The sequence below is a fragment of the Phyllostomus discolor genome, chromosome 13, assembly GCF_004126475.2.
Source record: "Phyllostomus discolor isolate MPI-MPIP mPhyDis1 chromosome 13, mPhyDis1.pri.v3, whole genome shotgun sequence".
Classification (NCBI taxonomy): domain Eukaryota; kingdom Metazoa; phylum Chordata; class Mammalia; order Chiroptera; family Phyllostomidae; genus Phyllostomus; species Phyllostomus discolor.
Genome location: NC_040915.2, coordinates 39488009 through 39506936, shown reverse-complemented (window position 1 = coordinate 39506936; position 18928 = coordinate 39488009). Strand labels below are relative to the sequence as shown.

The window sequence follows — 18928 nt, the reverse complement described above, 5'->3', positions numbered from 1 at the left end:
GAGGGAGCTCCTCCTGAGTGAGACTCCGTTGCCGTGATCCTTAGTCAGGGTGAGATAAGGGGTCGTTTTCTTCACTCGTAAATACTTAGTAGTTGACACTGGCTGGTGTGGCTCAGTGGATTGAGCGCCAGCCTGCGAACCAAAGGGTCACCAGTTCCATTCCCAGTCAGGGCACCTGCCCGGGTTGCAGGCCAGGTCCCCAGTAGGGGCCATGTGAGAGGCAACCACACACTGATGTTTCCCTCCCTCTCTTTCTCCCTCCCTCTCTTTCTCCCTCCTTTCCCCTTTCTAAAAATAAATATATAAGATCTTTAAAATAGAAAACTTAGTTATAAAGTGATTTCATATAAAATAATTTAAATGTTTAAATGTAATTTAAAAGTGTAAAAAATAGGTATATATCACCAAGAAAGTTCAGTGTTTTCACAGAAAGAGCTATGATAGATATTTTCTCAAAATTGTTTTACTAATAGATGCTAAGGGTCTTGTAAGTGAGAAAAATGCATTTAGTTTTATGGTTTAAATTAATAAAACACACCAATTTCCTTCAGAATTATCAAAGCTAATAAAATAAAGCTTGGACATTAATTTTCATTAGTGTGATTGGGTTAAGTGTGGGTAGTTGGTTCTGTTACATTCAAACCAACTATGGTAGGTTATAAAGAGTCCCTATAGTTGTCTGTTGGTTTAATTTAAAAGTGAATATACAGCATTCTAATTATATGCCTTCATGTTGAATGTCGCCTTCATAAATTTAGGGCTCTCATCCTTAATTTTAGCAACAACTTGATTGCCGTGTATGCCGTGGCCGCAGTGTGGGGAGAGGGCTGGCTGGGGAGACCAGAGCAGCGCTTTCCCGGCGGAGGCACGCTGCTCGCGCAGCTGCGTGGCCTCACATGAGCCTCTTAAACTGCTGCCTTCAAGTTTCTCGGCTGTGAAATGGGAGCCCTTGCGTCCCCTGTGTTTGTAATGCTCCCTTGTTATTTGATCAGATATTTCTGTATAGGCCTCTCTTTTTAAAGTAATAAAAGTATAATTAACTAATGCAAATGTTATATGTATGCACGTGTGAATCACGGTGGAAAATTCAGACATTGTCAAAGTGTATGAAATATAAAACTAAAGGTGAAAGTCTGCTGCCCTCCCCCACTCAAAGCAAAGCAGAGTTTCTCGTGGAAATTGTGTGTGTGTGTGAGTATGTGCACGCAAGCCGTGATGCAGACACCAGCGCCCCACCCTTATTCCTCACACCTTGGAAACGGTTTCATGTACACATGTTTTTAACATATCTATTCCTAGTCAATATCTGGTAGCTGTAATTTATAAATTAATAAGAAACTTAATTTTTAATTCTTTGTCTTTCTTCTTACATCTTAATTTCCCCTTGCATGTTGGTATTGCATTAGCAGAAAAAATTTTAAATTCTTTGCATAGAAAAGTATCTCAAAGTAAATGGAATAAATGGAAACAATGTTTGTATGGGGTGATGAATTTGAAGTTGTTTTTTTCCTTTATGCTTTTCTTTGTATCTCATATTTTAATAATCGGCATTTTATTGGGAAAAATTAATTTTAATAAAACATAGTATGATATTATGACATAATTATCAGTCAGTAGCAATTTAAATGAATTATAAAACCATATTCTTTATTAACTATTAAATCATACCTTATTAAAATATTTTATTATTTAACCCAGTCTATCTTTAACTGAAGTATAATTTACATATAATAAAATGCAGAGGTTTTAACTCTGCCCTTTGATGAGTTTTTTAATCCACTGCACTTAAAATATAAAACAGTCCAATAATCCCATAAAAGTCCCTCCAATCCCTTTTAAATCAGCCCACGCCCCCCCACCCCCAGCAGCTGGCGATCTGGGCTGTGTCACCGGGGCTGGTGTTCTGTTTGGAGTATCCCTCCGTGTGCTCTTTTGTGTCTGACTCCTCTGTCATCCATCGTGTCAGCGTTTTTTCGGCTTCATCACTGCTTTAAAACACCTTCTCTTCTTTTTCTCAATATCCAAGTGGCTGGACCGAGTCCCACAGCCGGGGAGTGCCAGCACCAGACTTGGCCCAGGTCTGCGTGACCCTGTGCTCTTTCCCCGACCTGGCGCTGCTCTGCTGGGGCTGGTGATGGAGGGGGCGGGTGGTGCGGGCTTGTGGAGCTCCTCAGAGGTTGGTCTGGGGGGCTGTATTTCATTCCTCGCAATGTGAGTCCTCCAGCCCAGCACCGGCACACTCGGGACCTCGAAGTACAACAAACTCAGTTTGTTACAGAAAGAAAATACCCCCGTGTCCCTTCGGCAAGTGCTCATCAAGCTGCTAATATGAATCAGACACTGGCCTAGCGGCCTCTGACTCCAGGCCTGGACACGGGTGATCCAACTGGGCGTCCAGCTGGAAAACTTGACTTTGGATATTGGCATTTTTTGGTGTTTCCCTCTGAGCAGGTTGGGCTCCCCAGAGCAGATTCTGCGTCTCCTGTGGGGGTGGCGGCAGCCTGGCTGTCAGCCTGCAGGCGGCTGAGCTGGGGCAGAGAGACATCAGCTCGGGTGTCTCCCCGCCCCCAGGGAGCCGCCTGGAACAGAGCTGCCCCGGAGTCTGCATCCATCCAGCTGCCCGTGCCTTGCCCTCTGCAGAATGTGCTTGTCCTGTGGGCGTGGGCAGGCCCCTGGCTGGGCGGAGTGGGGAGGGCGGCCCGCAGGGGTTGTGTTGCAACCGTCTTTCAGGTAATCGGCCTCGCCCGGCTCCTCTTCAGTCCTCTCGGGTAGCCAGGCCCCCGGAACCTTCTGCGGATTTGGACTGTGAACCGTACGTCTGCTGCGGGTTTCCCCGCTGCTGGCTTTGGGGTCGGGCTCCGGTGTCGGCGGCGACCTTTCCCACCGCGAGGACAGGTTCCGGCCGCCCGCACGTTGTACGCGCTCCCGTGTTCCCCGCACCTCTAGCTGGAAACCCTTTCATTGTCGCTCCGGTGAAGTTTCAGAAGAGAATGAACGTAAATGTGTGCTTTCGATCTGCCCTCTCTACCTTGGAAGTCCTTTTTGTTTAATCGGTCTAGGGACAGATCTCCTTTGATTAATTTTTGTCTTTTAATTAACAAGTTTTCTTTGTTGATCTGGAGGCCGGGTCAGACACGCTGGATTTCCGTGCTGTGACGATCAGTGTGGCTGGCGGCGAGCACCCCCCTGCGGCTCCGTTGGTGCCCTAACCCCGGCCCTTAAGGACGATGGCGCCTGAGTGTGGAGCGCCTGGGACGTCACACGCAGGGATCTGTGTTTCGTTCCTGTTTTGTGGGGACGGACTGCGTCCACATGGTCCCCTTGGGTCTGCCAGCCCTGCGGCTCAGTGCAGGGCTCAGCGCAGGGCTCAGCGCAGGCCTCGCACAGGCGGTCAAGGCCCCCCCACTCCCGAGTGCCCCGCACCAGGAAGCAGGGCGCGGGGCCCGTCCCGCCCCAGGCCGGGGGCCTGTTGCTGCGGGGCTGGATCACGCTTTAAGAAAGAAAACAGAAGAGCAGGAAGAGACCTAGAGCACGCTCCTGCTGCCGGCACAGTGTCCTGGCTGTCGGTGCCAAGAGAGGCGTTTGCTGGGTCCCTGCTCCTGCTTCTGTCATGGTTCCCACATGGGCACCCTCTCCCTTGTGCCCTTTCGACCCGGTCACTGCCTGCTGTGGCCCAGCTCGTGAGAAGTGGCTTCTGGGTCTGTTGTTCCCTTGCTGAGTGCGCCCGGCAACATTAGGGGGACAGAGAGGCCCAGGGAGAGGCTTCCCAGCATCCCCCTCCTCTCTGCTCCCGCCGCCTCGTCCCCAGGGCGACACGCTTCTGTCGCCACGAGCGGCAGGGCGGGGGAGTCAGAGCGTCCTCTCCCTTGTGCGCCGCAAGACGCTGGAGTGTGGCCAGGAGGACCTCGTCCAGTTGGTGCTTGCTCTTAGCGGTTCCTTTGAAGTTGACATACGAATGGTTTAAAAATTATTTGAACGTTTCTGTGGAATTTTAATGGGAAGGTGAGGAAGAGCTGTGGGTCCCTGCCCTTCCACGTGCAGTGCCCAGGAGAGGGCTGCTCTGCAGGAGTTCGGGCTGGACCAGCTGAGTTTGTGCTGGCGTCCACCCCTCCATCCGGAGACTGCGGCTGCTGCTCAGCACAGACCGGTGTGCTTGCCTGGCCCCTACCCTGGTCTGCAGGTCAGGGGGAACAGGGCACATTTCATTTGTACGGGGGTCCTTGGCAACTGGCGTAATTCATGGCACGCAGTAGGTACTCAGTCAGAGGTCGTAGACTGATGAGCAACCTCAGCGGTCATCACCGGGGTCACCATCCGCGTCAGATGAGTCATGGCAACGAGGAGCCGCTGCTGCACGCATTGCAGGCTCACGTGCGCACCAACAGGGTCTCAGCAGGTGAGCGAAGAGCACCCCCTGCCCCGGGGCGACTGGCTGCATCTGAAGCTTGCCGTGCTGTCGGGGTAGGTAGGGGTGTCTAGCCAGGCAGACGGGCCTTGCGAGAGGGAGCAGTTGCCGTCCACCTGCAGCCCCGAGACGGGACGTCAGAGCTCCCAGTGTCTCTGACGGACGAGAGCAGGACTCTGACGGTAACAGGAAATACCCTGGCTCTTACACTTGCGTTTATTGCTCTCTGAGGAGCAAATAAACACAAACACAAGTCAGGTTCGGCCTCACGCGTGCTCTCCAGCAAACCAGGCACGAAGGGGCCGGGCTGCCAGGAGCCTCCGTTTTTAAGGGGCGGGGGAAGAAAACAACTCCCCCAGAACGCTTGAGCGAGAGCAATGGAAGCGCCAGAGGAAAAGCGGTGCACTTGAATGTGAAGAAGGGGGCTCTCAAGAAGTCTGGGCAAGGTGGACGGGTGTCTGCTGTGATGGACGCGGGGGGCAGTCCAGGGATCGGCGTGCACGGTGAACCATTCATGAAGCCGGGAGAGTGCGCGCTAGCAGGATGCGGCTGCCGCAGGTCCGGCGTGAATGCGGTCAGGGCGTGAATGCGGTCAGGCCGTGACGCGGGGCGGCGGTCGGACCGAGCCGGTTCTGAAAGTTACTTCCTTAAAGCTTTGGCCAGAAGACAGCCCGTTTCTATAAATTATCTTGACATTTTGAAGACCATTATTCATGTATCCATAATATAATACTTTAAAGAAGCATTTAGATATTTTAGGGAGTTTACACGAGACTGTGGAGGAAACCAGTCTTTTTGCATCTTCACTGTGACTGGATGCGCCTTTGCCTCGTCCGTCTGGGCACGCGTGGCAGCGGGCCCTGTCCCAGGAGGCTGCGTTTTACTGGGGGGGAAGCCCAGGTAAAGTTTCAGTGTGAATTCTTTGTCATAAAGAGCAGATTTCCCAAGTCTCTCAGACATTCGACACAATCACTTCTACTTCCTAAACTTGATCCACGTTGTTCCGAGTGACATACATGCATTTCTAAGTCAAAATTGAGACGGGTGTATCCTTGACTTGGAGCACAATGAAGTATATCCTGTCTAAGGTATTGGGCTAATAGATGTTTTTATTTTATTTGTTGAGAGTTTATAATTAATTATAAATTACTCCAATGCACGCTTTGTGTACGTTAGAAATTGTCTAGAGAACGAACAGAACCCGTTTGCTCAGGGCCTCCCAGACACTGCCGGGTGCCCCAGGCCAGACGGAGGAGTGACTGTTGTGGTTATGCAGGAGAGGGTGCGGTCTGACCCCGCCCTGGTCGTCCGGGGCACCTGCCCGCCTCCGTGTCTCTCCTGCGTCTGCCCCGCTCTGCCGGGGAGCCTCCCTCCGCGCTCTGTCGCCTTTCCTTCTCTTCTTTCTCACGAGCGCCTGCCTACGTCCGCTTCAGGGGCAGCTCCAAGGGCCAGGCCCGCTGCAGCTGCTGTCTTCAACGCTCATTACCGCTGTTCGCGTAACACTTCGGATGGTCCCAGCTCTTTCCAAGTGTCTCTTCCAGGAGACTGTCAGCTTTCTAAAGTCTGTCTCATTTAGTTTTCTTTTTTCAACTATGGTTGTATACAATAGCACATTAGTGTCAGGACCACACAGTGATTTGGCACCAAAATACCTTACAAAATGATCACACGAAATCTCTAGTAACCATTTGCCTAGTAAACCAACTTTATTGTATTGCAATAATATTATTGACTGTAGTTCCAGTCTTATAAATTATGTCTGTGTGACTTATTTATTTCACAAGTGGAAGTTTGTACCTTTTAAAAATGTATTTTATTAATTATGCTATTTATACAGTTGTCCCACTTTTTCCCCCTTTGTCCAGCACCCCCTTTCCCTCCAGCAGTCCCTCCCGCCCCTCCCTAGCTCATGTCCATGGGTCGTGCGTGTAAGTTCTTCGGCTTCTCCATTTCCTACACTATTCTTAACCTCCGCCTGTCTATTTTCTACCTACCAATTATGCTTCTTCATCCCATTTCCCCCATTTTCCCTCTTCCCCCTCCCAGCTGATAACTTTTTGGGTGATCTCCATACCTATGATTCTGTTCCTGTTCTGGTCATTTGCTTGGTTTGTTTTTTAAGATTCAGTTGTTGATAATTGTGAATTTGTTGCCATTTTGGTGTTCATAGTATTATTCTTATTTTTCATAAGTAAGCCCCTTTAACATTTCATATAATGGCTTGGTAATGATGAACTCCTTTAGCTTTACCTTGTGTGGGAAGTACTTTATCTGCCCTTCCATTCTAAATGATAGCCTTGCTGGATAGAGCAATCTAGGTTGTAGGTCCTTGATTTTTATCACTTTGATTACTTCTTGCCAGTTCCTTCTTGCCTGCAAAATTTCTTTTGAGAAATCTGCTGATAGTCTTATGGGAGCTCCTTTGTAGGTAACTCTGCTTTTCTCTTGCTGCTTTTAAGATTCTCTCCTTATCTTTAACCTTTGGTACTTTGGTTATGATATGTCTTGGTGTGTTCTTCTTTGTATCCAACTTGTTTGGGACCCTCTGTGCTTCCTGGACTTGTGTATCTTATTTCCTTCACCAAATTAGGGAAGTTTTTTCATTATTTTTTCAACTAGCTTTTCAATTTCTTGCTTTTCCTCTTTTCCTCTGGCATCCCTGTGATTCAGATGTTGGTACATTTGGAGATGTCCCAGAGGCTCCTTATACTATCTTTGTTTCTTTTGAATTCTTTTTTCTTTTTGCTGTTCCGGTCGAATGCTTATTTCTTCCTTATGTTCCACATCATTGATTTGAATCTTGGCTTCATCCCCTTCACTGTTGGTTCCCTGTAGATTTTCTTTTATTGCGTTTCATGTAGGCTTCATTTCTTCCCGGGTCTTTTTTTATGCTGTTGCTATACTCAGTTCTTTGAGCATCCTGATAACCAGTGTTTTGGACTCTGCATCTGATAGGTCGCTTCTCCATTTTGTTCAGTTCTTTTTCTGGGGTTTCGTTCTGTTTTTTTTTTCTTTTTCCGTTTGGGCCATGTTTCTTTGTCTCTTCAATTTGGCAGCCTCCCTGTGTTTGTTTCTGTGTGTTGGGTAGAGCCGCTTTGACTCCCTGTCTTAGTTGTGTGGCCTGTTGTAGAAAAGGCACCTGCGAATTGTATGGGGTGGAGACCTAGGTGATCGCCAGGGTGGGCAACCCGCCTCACCAGTTCGTGGCTGTGCTTCGGGGGGCAGGGGCGGTGCTCCAAGAGGGCTGCCCGGCTTCTGGAGGTTTGCCTGATGCTCCTGCTGTTTCCAGTCACCTCACCCTCTCCCCATATGTGACCAGTGCCCTTCCAGCTGTCGCCCTGGGGCTGAACCTCAGAGGGGGTGGGTCTTCGTAAACGCTAAGACCGTGTGGGCTCTTCGAGCAGGGTCTCCTGCAAATCCAGCAGTTTCTTCTGCCACCCGGACTCCCACTTGTTTTTACAGCCAGAAGTTATGGGGATGTACCTTCCTGAGGCTGGGACCCTGGGCTGTGTGTTCCGTCTGGGGCTAGGATCCCTTGTTCCCAAGGTGTCCCTCCTGGTGTTTGTCCACTACACGCGAATGTGAGACTGCTCGGTCTGCCGCCTCGCCTCGCCTCACCACGCCACGCCACGCCTCACCTCTGTGCGCCTCCACGCATCTCTGCCCCTCCTACCCATCTGGATGAAGGTGGCTTCTTTAAATCCTTGATTGTCGTACTTCCATGTGACTTGATTTTCTGACAGTTCTGAGTGTTACCTGTGTTGAGGTCCAGTTGTAACTCTTTCTGCGGTTGCGTGAGGAGGTGAAGCATGTTTACTCACGCCTCCGTCTTGCCCGAAGCCCAAGTTTGTACCTTCCAGTTTCCTTCACCCATTTTGCCCGTTCCTCCCCCCGCCCTCTCTGTCGACCCCCATGTGTTCTCTGTAGTTGTGAGTCTGTCTCTGTTTGTTTTGCTTTTAGAGTCCATATATAAGTTAAATCATATGGTGATTGTCTTTTCTATTTGATTTATTTCACTCAGCATAATACCCTCTGGGTCTATCATGTTGTCACACGTGGCAAGATTTCATTCTTTTTTATTGCTGAGTAATATTCCGTTGTATACATAGATTGCATCTTCTTCATCCATTCATCTATTGATGGCCACTTCTAACCGTGGGTAATAAAGGTGACGCATAGCCACATACAGGCAGGTCTGGAAACACATAGGACGGCCACCTGCTTACGTCTGAGAGAGGGTTTGGAGCTAATGGCATCAGGCATGTCTCTCAGACTGTGTTGAGCTAATGGACACAGTGAAGGGTGACATGCCCTTCGTTGTTATGTCTTAAATCTGTTGACGTTCATGTGGTTTGAACTTTATTTTTTATGTACTCTGCACAAAAGGATGATCTTTCAGAGTGTTTAATGAGTATTGTCTTGCAAATTACCTCAAAATACTCACTTATTTGTGAACTGATAGTAAAAACACCAATAGCAATTTGAATTTTATAGACTTGTTGTTTTTATTAAGATGGGCTTTATTTTTGAAAAATTATCAGTTCTTCACTCAGAGACTGTTATCACTAGTACCTGTGCTACTTGTTCAACTTGTTTAATCCTTCCTTGAACATATAAAGTGTATAGTTTTTATGTTTGAATTATCTTTCTCATAAATTATGTTATCCTTGGCTAAAGGCTTTTCTCTTTAGTAAATGCTTTTGACTATCTGGCCTTTCTAGCATCAATTTCAGTTTTAAATGCTTACCGAGACATGCCTGACTGATTATAAATTTTCTAATATAGTTCTGTAAGAATTCTTCCCTTTCCAAGGACCATAAGTATTCATCTGGGCTCCCAACAGTTTATAACTGCCAGAATAATTTAAAAGACATTTTTCCTTTGCAACTTAATTCAGAGCGGAGTACATGTTGTCAGCAAAGGCAGAGCTGGACCTGGTGTGGACGAAGCAGCGTTAGACCCGTAGCTGCCACAGCCTTCGTGGGGCATCCAGGCAGTGCTGGGCTGGGGGTCCAGTTTATTCAGTCTCGGTGACCTTCGTGCTGAGGCCACAGATTCAGCGTGGGTGGGTGGGTGGGCGGGGGGACTTCGGCTCAGCGCAGCCACTTGGGGGCCTAGGCTGCCAGAGGGTCCACCGACTCAATTGCTGCCGATACATTCAGAGCAGAAGGAAGGGCAGTGGGCGGAGCGTTCACTGGTTTGCATTTGGGCTGGAACAAGACACCGTGCCTAACGAGTGGGCAGAAAAGTCAGCCCCACCTTGGCCTCAGGGGAGAGCGGGCCGCTTCGGTGGGCAGAAGCAAGGAAACCACGTTGCAGAGGCGATCTCCGACCAGAGCCAGCTCTGGGGCAGAGTCCGAGTGGACGGGTGACAGATGTCTGCTTCAGGCGTTTCCGGGCTGTGCAGAGAGGGAGCGGCAGCTGGCCTCAGGGTCGCTGGGGGCGGGGAAAGGCGCTGGGAAGCGTGGGGTTGAGGAAGTGGCTAGATAAACAAGGGTGCACCAAATAAGCAGGAAATACAGAGATCATTTTATAGGTCAAAGCCTTTTCTCCGGTAAATAAAAGTTATCCTTGACAGTAATGTTGAGATTTATCTTGGGCAAAGGCTCTATCCAGGCAATAGACGGAGCTGTGGATGGAGAAATGTGACTGCGTGTGCTAGCTACCATTATCATTTGATCCGGGGCTGCCCCATTCCCGAAGCCACAGGCTGCACTGCAGATGTTGGCAGACGTTGTCCTGAAGGAGAGGCAGAGGAGAACAATGTTTCCTATTGCTCGGCATTTGACGATTTCCATTATTTTCCGTCGTTATAAATAATGCTGCGGTGAACATCCTTACCTCTGCACTGCTGAGTGGCCGTGATTACATCCTTAGAACACACTCCTGGAAGGGAAGGGGCTGGGTCAGAGGAGACCCACATTTTTTAAAGCTTTTAAAGTGGATTTCCAAACTGCTGTTCGGGAGGGCCGTGCCAGTGACTGATTTTCTTCTCGGGCACAATATCTGACTATTTTTCCGTTCCGTATGGACCATCATTCACTCTAGAAAATGACTGTACTCCCATCTTCTTTTCATATTAGCAAGTTTCTAATTAACTTAGGGCCTCCGGAGCAATGCGGAGTTGATAATCTTTTACCCTTTTTATCACTGTTGCAGAGCAGTATTAATAAGCTCATGAAGGAAACGTCACCTCCTTCACCCCAATATCTCCTCCTCCGACATGAATCAGAGGCCTCTGCTGAGGCCCAGTCACAGAGAACGGCAGCTGGGTTTCCGCCTCCGAGGTGTCAGCGTGTCCCCTGGGCTGGCGGCCGGAGCCTGCCCCCCCCCCCCCCCCCCCCCCCCCCGCCCCGGCGGCGAGTCCCGGCCCTCGGCAGGCTGGCGCTGCGCGGTCCCCGCCACGCTGCTGGATCTGTGCTGCGAGCGTGCAGCCTGCTTCCCAGCCGCACAGAAACATGCACGGTGTGAAGACGCACTCCGACGTGTGGTCCTCTTTCGTGCAGATAGGGGTTTTTTTTTTTTTTTTTTTTTTATTCACTGAGTTTTTAATTCACTGAGTTAATTCTGAAGGCCACGAAATGGCATTTCTCCGAGTTCTGGCCTTCCTGGGAGGACGCGTTTTCTTTGTGGGCGCTGCCATGGGTTCACATCACATCGCTTATTTTTCTCCCACGTACTTTTGGACCTGCAACTGTACCCAGCCGGAGACAGAATTAAAATGAGGACCGCTCACTAATTGTCTGATGTACGTAGAATTCCTTGCGAGTTGCCGTTTTACCTAAAAATTTTCGGTAACGTGCCGTGCTGAGCATACCCCTGTGCCGAAGGGCCACGAGAGGGCGGGCCTTCCCGGCCTCGGGGTGCTCGTGAGGACAGGGTGCGCGCTGCGTGCGGTCACCCGCAGACCGGGCGGCACCTGGGCCTTGCCGCCCGCCCTCGGCCGCCTGGTGCCCACACGGTAGTGTGGGTTTTGGTTTTACGTTCGAACACAGACTTAATCTATCGTCCTGTGAATCAGGTGGGGAATTGAAGGGATTGTCTACAGTGGCCCCGACCGACGGGGCTGCTGACGTCCCCGGGACTGCCCCGTGGTGTGCACGTTCCCTGCGCCGCCCTGCGGTGTGCGTGTCCCCGGCGCAGCCCTGCGGTGTGCGCGTTCCCGGCGCCGTCCTGCGGTGTGCGCGTTCCCGGCGCCGCCCTGTGGCGTGCGTGTTCCCGGCGCCGCCTGTCCGCGCCCCGCAGACCAGACAGCGCGCAAACCGAGGGCTCGTCGGGGCTCATGGTCTATTTTCACACGGGCCACTGCCCCCCTCCAGCCAAATTTAGCCAGGAAGGAAAACAACCCTGTTTTGATGTATGTGAGTCTAGGACAAAACAATGCAGCTAGCTTCACTTAGTTTATTAAATCCGCATCTAAAAACAGTATTTAGATAGATACACTATTTTATATATAAATAATGTTTTATATACCAGCATAATTATCACAACGATAATACTTGTAAAGTTATGAATTTTTACCCTTACATGTAAATATATACGTGCATGCATATGTATATATCTCAATATATTCATGTATGTGTATTTTAACATATCGACATATGTGTACATAACACATGTGTATATGTATATAGAGAGTTAGCACAGATTACAAATGAGTTATTAAAGAGGCCACATATTTTCGGCATCTTGTAGTGTGTAAAGAAACCTACAATATTTCAGTGCCTGGCATTTTTTTAGCTTTATGTTTTAGTAATTTGCACTTTCTTGGCTTTTCTAATGTCTTCGGCTGAATTTATATGCTCAAAATCCACACATTATGGCAAAAGTGAGAATTATGGGTGCTGCCCACATTTCCGGGAAGGGGGCCCAAGTCCCCCCGACACCCGATTGGTTCAAGCCTGCGCCTCGAGTCCCTCTACCTTCGGAACCTCGCCGTGCTGGGTGCTGGGTGCTCGTTGCCCCTCCTCCGGTTTTCCTGGCGGCGTGTTCATTGGCACACCTCTCTGCCTGCCTGTCATGTATCTGGCTCTTCTCCACCTGGAATACTTGGTAGATAGCTACTAAACGTTAACTCTGAGAACACGAAGAGTGAGTCAGGAACTCTCTTGTGCTGGTTCTATCGACCTGACAGATGTGTTCAGAAACTTTCTTAGTCATTAGAATGTAAAGGAAAATTTGAAATGCTCTGTGTGACATTAATATTATTACTATGACAACTGATTATGAAGAAAGATTAGACTTCTCGTAAGAACTATCATAGTTCCTTCTATTTTCATGTTTTGATATTTCAAGGAAATGTTTTACTCTATTAAAGATAAGCAATTTATAATTTTTTTGCAATACAGCTCTGAAGCTTAGTTGAAATGAACCTATGAGCTCATTTTAAACCTATTTATCATTCTTTATTGTTAAAAGAAACCAACAAAATAAATTTTACAAATTTTGGGTAAACTCAACCAGCTTTCAGTAATTTAAGCAGGGTAGGAGAAAACAACCAAGTTAAGAAGGACCTTACCTACTTTTAGATCATACAAACTAAATTTTCTTTTTTGTTTTCCTCCCTGGCTAGTGTGGTTCAGTGGATTGAGAGCCAGCCTGCGAATCAAAGGGTCGCCAGTTCAATTCCCAGTCAGGGCACATGCTTAGGTTGCAGGCCAGGTCCCCGGTAGGGGGCAGCCAAGAGGCAACCACACATTGATGTTTCCTCTCTTTTTTCCCTCCCATTCTCTCTAAAAGTAAATAAATAAAATCTTTTAAAAAATCTTTTCCCTCTTTATTCATTTGTATTTTATTTATTGGAATAGTTGTTTGCCAGGAGTGGATGCTTTCAGGAGTAACAACTCAGCCAAAAAAAAATCTGTGTTTATAATGCAATATTTATTAATATAGGTTATATTACTTTAATTTATTAGTACCTGACGGGAATATGAATTATTGAAAGTGAGCATCTGTGTATGTACTATTTTATGGTATTTTAAATAAAATTAATTTTTAATGTTCATATGTAATACAATCTGCCAAGATTGGTAAAAGTTTCAGATTCAAATGGGGAATCAGCTGCAGTTTCTTCGTCACTTGATGGAGTCGGGCACAACCTGCAATGATGTTTTCCTGCTTTAAATGGGCAAATTAGGCATCCATTTGTACACCACGGGGCTCACACGCGTGCCTCTTTAATCTTCCCCCAGGCCCTGGAATTAAAGCTATCCAAAAATAAAGCCAGAAACATCAATTTATCTGACCCCATTTTCTGCTTAAACTTTATAGTTGTATATAACAGATGACTTTAAAAGTGTTTTTAAAGAAAATATTTCATAAGGGAATCAATTATGTAGGCCTAGAAATTGTGACTGAGGGTGTTAAGCTTTAGGAAAACGTTGTAATTTAACGAGCAAATTCGGCGCTGACGCTATGGCAGAAGCCCCCCAGATCTCAGCCGGCTGCAGCTTCGGGGTGCGAGGGGCTCCCCTTGCAGGCTCTGCTGACGTGAGGTCGCACTGCCGGCCCTCCGGAGGTGTCTGGGGAAGGGATGCTCGGTCTTCTCCTGCCTCTTCTCTCCTCACATGTAGGCTGACGTAGTCTCAAAGGAAGGCAGAGCTCGCTAATATGTTAGTTGGGGATTCATATTTGTTCTTTGGAAATAATTATCTTCCTTTTGCTGGATCACATCCGAGAGAGCGTCTCTCTGTTGAGTTGACTCCGAGCAGCGCTGCTGAGCCGGACTGACCGCAGAGCAGGGTCTCACCTTGTTTGTGGCCGCGAATCACAGTGAGCTCTTCATCTTTGCGCTCGCTCGAGCAGCTTGCTAACCAGGTCACTTTAGGGGCTAAGGGAAATGAAAGACTTTGAAGTAATCATTGCAGTTTCAGACCAAAACAGCAGAGTGAAATGGTCTTGCGCTGGTCACTTCACCGGGCTGTCTGATAAACTCAGAAATGGAAGACACGTTGGGGTTTTATTCATATATTCATCATCTTCCTCATTTTACATAAAGATTGTGCAGAGGATGTTTAATAAGCACCTTAAGAAGTGATAAGGTACATATTTAGATTACACTTACTTTTACACTGTTTTTATCACCAAACTACCACCTGTTAATTGCAGAACATCTGGAAAATATAGAGGAATATAAAAGAAGAAAATGTAGAAGTACTCATGATCCTACCATCTAGAAGTATAATTATTTAGTGTATTTCCTTCTGGCCTTTTCCATTCATATATTTTTTTCACAAAAAATGTAGGTGTCGCTAAGTGCTGATTGCATAGAAGGCAGTGAGCTAAGAGCTTACACGTGTTATCCATTTAATGTTCACCACGGCTTGTGGGAAAGTTATTTTCAATAATGGTCCTGAGATTTAGACTTCAATGTCAAAAAGTTTGAAACTTGAGACTTCCAGTTTGGACAAATGGTAGTTAAATCATAGATATAAAAAAAAATTTAAAGCATATCTAATTGCTACAGCTTTTGAATTAGGTAGAATTTTTCCCCTCTGTTATGACAAACCAATTTATATGACAGGCTATCAAAAATTCAAAAGTAGCATTTAAACAAGGGATCATATTTGTATACTTTTGATATTCACTTTTATTAGGCGAGAATACATTCAATTACAGACTCGCATAACCGCCTTTTCCTGCTGCTCTCGAGGTCACGTGTCTGAGGTTATTGTGCGAAAGCAGGCTTTTGACTGACGGGTTTTCGAAACAATGGCTAAATGCTTTAAATTTTCCTGTTACATACGGGATGTGTTATTTTGAGCATTTAAGAATGAAAACAGAAAGCAGGCATGCCCTCTCCAACTGAAGGTGTTCTCCCTGAAGCTTTCAGTCTACAACCAGATGTTGAACCTGTGACACATCAATAATTGTTTTTACTGTTATTACACAAGTCAGATGTGCGCTTGGAAACAAAATCGCAGACAGCACGGAAAAATGACTCTTGCCAGGACTTGACAATTGAGCAATTTACCGTTATGCCTTCTGACGCTGTGGCTCATTAGCAGAGGAGCCATCGGTCGAACAGACAGACGGCACAGCTGTCTCCTTTGCGAGTGGCAGTGGGCAGCATTGCCCCCTCTGTCACCCAGCCTGGCGCACATGAGGACCCGTGTGGACCCTGCTTGTGTCCTCGGCCAAGAAAAATATTTCCTCTGTCAATGAACGTTTGTGTTTCTTTGCCAGAAGACCAAAAAAAAAAATGCTTTGAGCTTCTCTTCAGCGCCAGCCACTTGGAGCCTGAGTCAGTGCCCAGATGCAGGAGCCGGCGCCCGCCACCCTGCATTCATTTGTGTCGTTTCCGCCCGGTCCCCGAGTGTCCCGTGGCAGCTCCGGCCTCGGCTGTCGGAAGCCCCGTCGTAAGGCCGCGCTGATTCGGTTCACCTGCCCGTCTGCTTACATTCCCTGAACTGTTTCTGCCATCGTAAATATTTGAGCCCCAAAGTAGTCCCGCAAAGTATAAACAGACACGACACTGTTTCTTCCTTGAAAAACCCATCTAAACACAAACAGGCACAGATGAACTCAGTCTTGTCAACACGGACTAGACTTCACAAGGGCCGGGGTGCTGGCGCGGGCTGCATCCCCAGTTCCCAGCGCGGTGCCCCACCCGCAGCCAGTGCTCCGGGCTGACGGATGCTGAAGGACCTGGAACGTCCCGCGCTCCCGGAGCGAGAAGGAACACAGGCGCACGCGCTGGCGGGGGCCAGAGGTGCGGTCCCCCGAGGCCGGCCTGCGGCTCGGAGCGACCTGTCCCCGGCACACGCCTTTGAAATCTCGCGTTTTATCTCAAAAACTCACACACATTTCCAATTCTTCTTTAGATAGGAATGTGTGTTTTATCGCAAATAGCATTTTAAATGTTATCGTGAAGTAATATCTTTCTGGAAAATGCTCTGTCTGTGCCCTGAGTAATCCTAAAGCATCTCTAAGCTACTTGTATTTCTTTTGAGAAATACAAATGTCCAGTTAATTAAACTCTATTTAAGTACTGTTTATATGCCAATGACACCCAAATTTATATCTTCTGCCTTTGCCTTACTCCTGATTTCATCATCTTAGCTAATGGCAACTCTGTTTCCAGTAGATTGGGCAAAACAATGTCACCCGTGACATGATTCTCTCTCAGTTTATGCCCAGTTTACTGGGAGACACGGCTGTCTCCCTGCCTCGAGGAGCACCCCAAGTCTGACCACTTGAGATCACCCCTGCTGTGGCCAGCCGACTGGCACCACCGTCTCTGCACAATTAATTAGACAAGAGGCCACTAGGCTGGGGTGACTTGAACGCCAGGGTGGCCAATGCAGGCAACCCCTGATCTAAGCCTGTCAAGGCCCCAATGTGACGAAATCAAAATGCTAAGGGCAGCCGGTCACGAGCAGCTGTGAGTGTGGCTGTGGAACTTGGAAGCCCCCGGGAGCACGGACGGAGAGACCTGCTGATCGGTGAGGGGTGTGTTGGCTGTCCCGAGCGGTGGTTATCAGCCAGGCACAGTGCCGGGCGCGTAGCAAGTGCTCACACCGTTGACGAGCCTACGCTGGGCCTCTCGACTGGATTGGATGGCTGGAGAGTTCCTCTCTGCAGGGCGTGCACGTGGCCTTCGCGTTTTGGCATTCGGAAGCTGCAGGAGATGACCTCAGAGGCCCGGCTACAGAGAGCACACTTCCCTTCCAGGAGGCGCTGTCCCCGACGAGCAAGCCAACGGTGTTTCCCTGGCCGTGGATTCAAGTAAGACTCATTATGGGACTGGCCTTGCATTTGCAGCATGTCTCTGTAAGGAGCCTGTGAGTTATGAATATTTCACTTTTTTATCAAAGCCTTCTTTTTAAATTCACATTTGCTTTCATTTTCTTGTTAAAATGGATGGAGAAAGATTGATTTAACAAAAATGCCAGTGGGGAGAAACACAGCACGCATGCGCTCGTAGGTACTGTGGGTCGCTGTGTTCCAACACCCGCCAGCTACGCCGACACGGTGGATGGAGGACAGAGGCGGCGCTGGTCCTCCGCGGCGTGTGCCTCAGGGCCAGCGTGCACCGGGGGTGTGGCTTGGGGGTTCAGAAAACCGCGCAGCACCCTTGTGAGAACGACTCCAAGTGCAAGGCAGAGCCTTGGCTCTGAAGGATCTCGGACCCCGTTGTACAGTTTACAAAACAAATTTGCCATAATCAGCTTCTATCCTCACCTTTAGAATAACACTTTCAGTTTACTTACGTGAAATATGCTCGTCAGAGAAAATATTTTGGCATAGTCTTCTGCAGGGTTTAAAGGCAAACGTGATGCACAGGGCCGTCGTCCCGCCGGGATGGTGCGGCCGCTCAGAGGACCTGAGGATGCGCATGGCTGGTGGGGAGTGTGGGCGCTGGAAACCCCCAGGAGAGGAGGAGGGGGTTCCCAGCTTGTTGGGCTCCCCCAGTCGTTGGAAGGAGGTGGCCACCCTGTGGGGGAGGCGGCCAGAGGTGTCATAGAAGTCTGGAGGGAAGCTGTATTTTTAACTACTTTTAAACATTTGGTAAAATACACACAACATCAGTGTGTACAGCTCAGGGGCACTAGTACTTTCACACTAAACTCGACGTTCACCTTGAATTTTCTTTCCAGCCGAAGTGTCCCGCAGATGTAATGAGTGTCTGTGGCTGCACAAGGCCTTAGGAAGCCCCGTGTGAGGAGCCCCCGGGCTGTGTTGGGAGAGGGCGTTTAAACGCGCAGGGAAACAAACACAGGAGCAGCGCTGAGAGATGCGGGACGTATGGAGGACTGGTCCCCCAGGAAAGCTCTTTGGTGCTGTCAAATGACAAAGACTAAAAATTAACACGAGGTGGTCAGTAACCAGTCTGATGTCCTGCATTCAAGGGAGACCGTCCTGGGGTCGGTGAGTGCGGCACCTCCCGTCAGGGGACACTGTTCTCCAGGGGGCGGGGGGCAAGGGCGGGCATCACAGAGAGCTAGAAGAGGCGGCGTGGACCTGGGGCACGGCCGGCTCAGGCCGGGGGTTTCGTGGGGGGGCGGGCACTCGGGGCCTGCTTTCTGGGGTGAGGCGAGCTGGCTAACGCGGAGCTGGAGGATGGCCGTTGGCGTTGTCAGGTGTCTCCTGTAAGTCCAGGTTGCTTTAGGTTTTGATTTGTGATGTAGTCTGGACCACTGGGGTGGCCTCTATTTTGTGGGTCCTGATATATGAATTAACTTTATCAGTGACTTAAAAAAATGTCAAGGACCAAAGCAAAGACAAACCACAGGCAAAATAACCCAGTATTAAAATTCTAAATTAAAAAACACAACTGTGTTTTGAGAGAGACACGAAGGGAGAGAGAAAGAGAAACATTGATTTGTTGTTCCACTCATTGATGCATTCATTGGTGCCCTGACCAGGGATTGAGCCCACAGCCTTGGTGTATTAGGAAGACTCTCCAACCAACTGAGCTACTCAGCCAGGGCCTAGGACGAAAATACTAGACAAGATCTGCATTACTGGGTAGAGGGGAAACGTAAGGGGCTTAAACGTAAGGGGCTTGACCGTAGGGGTAAA

At 48.5% G+C, this 18928-nt stretch overlaps 1 long non-coding RNA gene across 1 annotated transcript; it reads left to right on the top strand.

The window, feature by feature from the left end:
• The first annotated feature begins 7426 nt into the window (after positions 1-7426).
• On the top strand, positions 7427-17069 carry LOC118498036. Its single transcript, XR_004900556.1, has 3 exons — positions 7427-7572; positions 9303-9308; positions 17058-17069. It is a non-coding gene; the product is annotated as an uncharacterized LOC118498036 (long non-coding RNA).
• Positions 17070-18928: the final 1859 nt, after the last annotated feature.